Raw genomic sequence first — 6,738 nt, forward strand, 5'->3', positions numbered from 1 at the left:
CATCCAAGTACTAACCAGACCTAAACCTGCTAAGATTCAGAGATCGGGCATTGACTCTTTTTTTTTTTTTTTTTTTGCAAGATTATTATATAATTTGTGAAAAATATCCAAAAATTTAAAGCACCTGGTATTCCCAGGCAGTCTCCCATCCATGTACTAACCTGGCCAAACCTGCTTATATTCAGAGATCGGGCATTGACTCTATTTTTTGCCAAATTTATTATATACTAAGTGAAAAAATTCCAAAAGCTTAAGCACCTGGTATTCCTTGGCGGTCTCTCATCCAAGTACTAACCAGACCTAAACCTGCTAAGATTCAGAGATCGGGCATTGACTCTTTTTTTTTTTTTGCAAGATTATTATATAATTCGTGAAAAAAATCCAAAAATTTAAAGCACCTGGTATTCCCAGGCAGTCTCCCATCCATGTACTAACCTGGCCCAAACCTGCTTATATTCAGAGATCGGGCATTGACTCTATTTTTTGCCAAATTTATTATATACTAAGTGAAAAAATTCCAAAAGCTTAAAGCACCTGGTATTCCTTGGCGGTCTCTCATCCAAGTACTAACCAGACCTAAACCTGCTAAGATTCAGAGATCGGGCATTGACTCTTTTTTTTTTTTTTTTTGCAAGATTATTATATAATTCGTGAAAAATATCCAAAAATTTAAAGCACCTGGTATTCCCAGGCAGTCTCCCATCCATGTACTAACCTGGCCCAAACCTGCTTATATTCAGAGATCGGGCATTGACTCTATTTTTTGCCAAATTTATTATATACTAAGTGAAAAAATTCCAAAAGCTTAAAGCACCTGGTATTCCTTGGCGGTCTCTCATCCAAGTACTAACCAGACCTAAACCTGCTAAGATTCAGAGATCGGGCATTGACTCTTTTTTTTTTTTTTTTTTTTTGCAAGATTATTATATAATTCGTGAAAAATATCCAAAAATTTAAAGCACCTGATATTCCCAGGCAGTCTCCCATCCATGTACTAACCTGGCGCAAACCTGCTTATATTCAGAGATCGGGCATTGACTCTATTTTTTGGCAAAATTATTATATACTAAGTGAAAAATTTCAAAAAAGCTTACAGTACCTGGTATTCCCAGGCGGTCTCCCATCCAGGCACTAACCAGGCCCAAACCTGCTTAGCTTACGAGATCAGACAAGATCGGGCATAGCCAGGCTGGTATGGCCATAAGCGAAGACTGCTGCAAAGAGAAGGCTATTTAAAGATCAGCCAATCTACTCGCCAGTACATTATAAAAGTAGGAAAGAAACCCCAAAAGCTTAAAGCACCTGGTATTCCTAGGCGGTCTCTCATCCAAGTACTAACCTGGCCCAAACCTGCTTATATTCAGAGATCGGGCATTGACTCTATTTTTTGCCAAATTTATTATATACTAAGTGAAAAAATTCCAAAAGCTTAAAGCACCTGGTATTCCTTGGCGGTCTATCATTCAAGTACTAACCAGACCTTAACCTGCTAAGATTCAGAGATCGGGCATTGACTTCTTCTTTTTTTTTTTTTTTGCAAGATTATTATATAATTCGTGAAAAATATCCAAAAATTTAAAGCACCTGGTATTCCCAGGCAGTCTCCCATCCATGTACTAACCTGGCCCAAACCTGCTTATATTCAGAGATCGGGCATTGACTCTATTTTTTGCCAAATTTATTATATACTAAGTGAAAAAATTCCAAAAGCTTTAAAGCACCTGGTATTCCTTGGCGGTCTCTCATCCAAGTACTAACCAGACCTAAACCTGCTAAGATTCAGAGATCGGGCATTGACTCTTTTTTTTTTTTTTTTTGCAAGATTATTATATAATTTGTGAAAAATATCCAAAAATTTAAAGCACCTGGTATTCCCAGGCAGTCTCCCATCCATGTACTAACCTGGCCCAAACCTGCTTATATTCAGAGATCGGGCATTGACTCTATTTTTTGCCAAATTTATTATATACTAAGTGAAAAAATTCCAAAAGCTTAAAGCACCTGGTATTCCTTGGCGGTCTCTCATCCAAGTACTAACCAGACCTAAACCTGCTAAGATTCAGAGATCGGGCATTGACTCTTTTTTTTTTTTTTTTTTTTGCAAGATTATTATATAATTCGTGAAAAATATCCAAAATTTAAAGCACCTGATATTCCCAGGCAGTCTCCCATCCATGTACTAACCTGGCGCAAACCTGCTTATATTCAGAGATCGGGCATTGACTCTATTTTTTGGCAAAATTATTATATACTAAGTGAAAAATTTCAAAATAGCTTAGAGTACCTGGCATTCCCAGGCGGTCTCCCATCCAGGCACTAACCAGGCCCAAACCTGCTTAGCTTCCGAGATCAGACAAGATCGGGCATAGCCAGGCTGGTATGGCCATAAGCGAAGACTGCTGCAAAGAGAAGGCTATTTAAAGATCAGCCAATCTACTCGCCAGTACATTATAAAAGTAGGAAAGAAACCCCAAAAGCTTAAAGCACCTGGTATTCCTAGGCGGTCTCTCATCCAAGTACTAACCTGGCCCAAACCTGCTTATATTCAGAGATCGGGCATTGACTCTATTTTTTGGCAAATTTATTATATACTAAGTGAAAAAATTCCAAAAGCTTAAAGCACCTGGTATTCCTTGGCGGTCTATCATTCCAAGTACTAACCAGACCTTAACCTGCTAAGATTCAGAGATCGGGCATTGACTTCTTCTTTTTTTTTTTTTTTGCAAGATTATTATATAATTCGTGAAAAATATCCAAAAATTTAAAGCACCTGGTATTCCCAGGCAGTCTCCCATCCATGTACTAACCTGGCCCAAACCTGCTTATATTCAGAGATCGGGCATTGACTCTATTTTTTGCCAAATTTATTATATACTAAGTGAAAAAATTCCAAAAGCTTAAAGCACCTGGTATTCCTTGGCGGTCTCTCATCCAAGTACTAACCAGACCTAAACCTGCTAAGATTCAGAGATCGGGCATTGACTCTTTTTTTTTTTTTTTTGCAAGATTATTATATAATTCGTGAAAAATATCCAAAAATTTAAAGCACCTGGTATTCCCAGGCAGTCTCCCATCCATGTACTAACCTGGCGCAAACCTGCTTATATTCAGAGATCGGGCATTGACTCTATTTTTTGGCAAAATTATTATATACTAAGTGAAAAATTTCAAAAAAGCTTAGAGTACCTGGCATTCCCAGGCGGTCTCCCATCCAGGCACTAACCAGGCCCAAACCTGCTTAGCTTCCGAGATCAGACAAGATCGGGCATAGCCAGGCTGGTATGGCCATAAGCGAAGACTGCTGCAAAGAGAAGGCTATTTAAAGATCAGCCAATCTACTCGCCAGTACATTATAAAAGTAGGAAAGAAACCCCAAAAGCTTAAAGCACCTGGTATTCCTAGGCGGTCTCTCATCCAAGTACTAACCTGGCCCAAACCTGCTTATATTCAGAGATCGGGCATTGACTCTATTTTTTGCCAAATTTATTATATACTAAGTGAAAAAATTCCAAAAGCTTAAAGCACCTGGTATTCCTTGGCGGTCTATCATTCAAGTACTAACCAGACCTTAAACCTGCTAAGATTCAGAGATCGGGCATTGACTTCTTCTTTTTTTTTTTTTTTGCAAGATTATTATATAATTCGTGAAAAATATCCAAAAATTTAAAGCACCTGGTATTCCCAGGCAGTCTCCCATCCATGTACTAACCTGGCCCAAACCTGCTTATATTCAGAGATCGGGCATTGACTCTATTTTTTGCCAAATTTATTATATACTAAGTGAAAAAATTCCAAAAGCTTAAAGCACCTGGTATTCCTTGGCGGTCTCTCATCCAAGTACTAACCAGACCTAAACCTGCTAAGATTCAGAGATCGGGCATTGACTCTTTTTTTTTTTTTTTTTTTTTGCAAGATTATTATATAATTCGTGAAAAATATCCAAAAATTTAAAGCACCTGATATTCCCAGGCAGTCTCCCATCCATGTACTAACCTGGCGCAAACCTGCTTATATTCAGAGATCGGGCATTGACTCTATTTTTTGGCAAAATTATTATATACTAAGTGAAAAATTTCAAAAAAGCTTACAGTACCTGGTATTCCCAGGCGGTCTCCCATCCAGGCACTAACCAGGCCCAAACCTGCTTAGCTTACGAGATCAGACAAGATCGGGCATAGCCAGGCTGGTATGGCCATAAGCGAAGACTGCTGCAAAGAGAAGGCTATTTAAAGATCAGCCAATCTACTCGCCAGTACATTATAAAAGTAGGAAAGAAACCCCAAAAGCTTAAAGCACCTGGTATTCCTAGGCGGTCTCTCATCCAAGTACTAACCTGGCCCAAACCTGCTTATATTCAGAGATCGGGCATTGACTCTATTTTTTTGCCAAATTTATTATATACTAAGTGAAAAAATTCCAAAAGCTTAAAGCACCTGGTATTCCTTGGCGGTCTATCATTCAAGTACTAACCAGACCTTAACCTGCTAAGATTCAGAGATCGGGCATTGATTTCTTCTTTTTTTTTTTTTTTTGCAAGATTATTATAATAATTCGTGAAAAATATCCAAAAATTTAAAGCACCTGGTATTCCCAGGCAGTCTCCCATCCATGTACTAACCTGGCCCAAACCTGCTTATATTCAGAGATCGGGCATTGACTCTATTTTTTGCCAAATTTATTATATACTAAGTGAAAAAATTCCAAAAGCTTTAAGCACCTGGTATTCCTAGGCGGTCTTTCAACCAAGTACTAACCAGACCTAAACCTGCTAAGATTCAGAGATCGGGCATTGACTCTATTTTTTTTTTTTTTTTTGCAAGATTATTATATAATTTGTGAAAAATATCCAAAAATTTAAAGCACCTGGTATTCCCAGGCAGTCTCCCATCCATGTACTAACCTGGCCCAAACCTGCTTATATTCAGAGATCGGGCACTGACTCTATTTTTTGCCAAATTTATTATATACTAAGTGAAAAAATTCCAAAAGCTTAAAGCACCTGGTATTCCTTGGCGGTCTCTCATCCAAGTACTAACCAGACCTAAACCTGCTAAGATTCAGAGATCGGGCATTGACTCTTTTTTTTTTTTTTTTTTTTTGCAAGATTATTATATAATTCGTGAAAAATATCCAAAAATTTAAAGCACCTGATATTCCCAGGCAGTCTCCCATCCATGTACTAACCTGGCGCAAACCTGCTTATATTCAGAGATCGGGCATTGACTCTATTTTTTGGCAAAATTATTATATACTAAGTGAAAAATTTCAAAAAGCTTAGAGTACCTGGCATTCCCAGGCGGTCTCCCATCCAGGCACTAACCAGGCCCAACCTGCTTAGCTTCCGAGATCAGACAAGATCGGGCATAGCCAGGCTGGTATGGCCATAAGCGAAGACTGCTGCAAAGAGAAGGCTATTTAAAGATCAGCCAATCTACTCGCCAGTACATTATAAAAGTAGGAAAGAAACCCCAAAAGCTTAAAGCACCTGGTATTCCTAGGCGGTCTCTCATCCAAGTACTAACCTGGCCCAAACCTGCTTATATTCAGAGATCGGGCATTGACTCTATTTTTTGCCAAATTTATTATATACTAAGTGAAAAAATTCCAAAAGCTTAAGAGCACCTGGTATTCCTTGGCGGTCTCTCATCCAAGTACTAACCTAGACCTAAACCTGCTAAGATTCAGAGATCGGGCATTGACTTCTTCTTTTTTTTTTTTTTTGCAAGATTATTATATAATTCGTGAAAAATATCCAAAAATTTAAAGCACCTGGTATTCCCAGGCAGTCTCCCATCCATGTACTAACCTGGCCCAAACCTGCTTATATTCAGAGATCGGGCATTGACTCTATTTTTTGCCCAAATTTATTATATACTAAGTGAAAAAAATTCCAAAAGCTTAAAGCACCTGGTATTCCTTGGCGGTCTCTCATCCAAGTACTAACTAGACCTAAACCTGCTAAAATTCAGAGATCGGGCATTGACTCTTTTTTTTTTTTTTTTGCAAGGATTATTATATAATTCTGTGAAAAATATCCAAAAATTTAAAGCACCTGGTATTCCCAGGCAGTCTCCCATCCATGTACTAACCTGGCCCAAAACCTGCTTATATTCAGAGCATCGGGCATTGACTCTATTTTTTGCCAAATTATTAATATACACTAGTGAAAAAATTCCAAAAGCTTAAAGCACCTGGTATCCTTGGCGGTCTCTCATCCAAGTACTAACTAGACCTAAACCTGCTAAATTCAGAGATCGGGCATTGACTCTTTTTTTTTTTTTTTTGTTTGCAAGATTTATTATATTATTCTCGTGAAAATTATCCAATATTTAAAGCACCTGTATTCCCCAGGCAGTCTCCCATCCATGTACTAACCTGGCGCAAAACCTGCTTATATTCAGAGATCGGGCATTGACTCTAATTTTTTGGCCCAAAATTATTATATACTAAGTGAAAAATTTCAAAAAAGCTTAGAGTACCTGGTATTCCCAGGCGGTCTCCCATCCAGGCACTAACCAGGCCCAAACCTGCTTAGCTTCCGAGATCAGACAAGATCGGGCATAGCCAGGCTGGTATGGCCATAAGCGAAGACTGCTGCAAAGAGAAGGCTATTTAAAGATCAGCCAATCTACTCGCCGTACATTATAAATAGTAGGAAAGAAACCCCAAAAGCTTAAAGCACCTGGTATTCCTAGGCGGTCTCTCATCCAAGTACTAACCTGGCCCAAACCTGCTTAT

At 38.5% G+C, this 6,738-nt stretch overlaps 6 pseudogenes; all 6 read right to left on the reverse strand.

Moving 5' to 3' along the window:
- Nucleotides 1–1,087: 1,087 nt before the first annotated feature.
- Nucleotides 1,088–1,206, reverse strand: LOC113087432 (uncharacterized; annotated as a pseudogene).
- Nucleotides 1,207–2,272: 1,066 nt separating this feature from the next.
- On the reverse strand, nt 2,273–2,391 carry LOC113087442 (uncharacterized; annotated as a pseudogene).
- A 783-nt stretch (nt 2,392–3,174) lies between these two features.
- On the reverse strand, nt 3,175–3,293 carry LOC113087443 (uncharacterized; annotated as a pseudogene).
- A 788-nt stretch (nt 3,294–4,081) lies between these two features.
- On the reverse strand, nt 4,082–4,200 carry LOC113087433 (uncharacterized; annotated as a pseudogene).
- Nucleotides 4,201–5,271: 1,071 nt separating this feature from the next.
- On the reverse strand, nt 5,272–5,389 carry LOC113087458 (uncharacterized; annotated as a pseudogene).
- Nucleotides 5,390–6,467: 1,078 nt separating this feature from the next.
- LOC113087460 (uncharacterized) lies at nt 6,468–6,586 on the reverse strand (annotated as a pseudogene).
- Nucleotides 6,587–6,738: the final 152 nt, after the last annotated feature.

The sequence above is a fragment of the Carassius auratus genome, unplaced genomic scaffold (assembly GCF_003368295.1).
Source record: "Carassius auratus strain Wakin unplaced genomic scaffold, ASM336829v1 scaf_tig00044850, whole genome shotgun sequence".
In the NCBI taxonomy this organism is placed as follows: domain Eukaryota; kingdom Metazoa; phylum Chordata; class Actinopteri; order Cypriniformes; family Cyprinidae; genus Carassius; species Carassius auratus.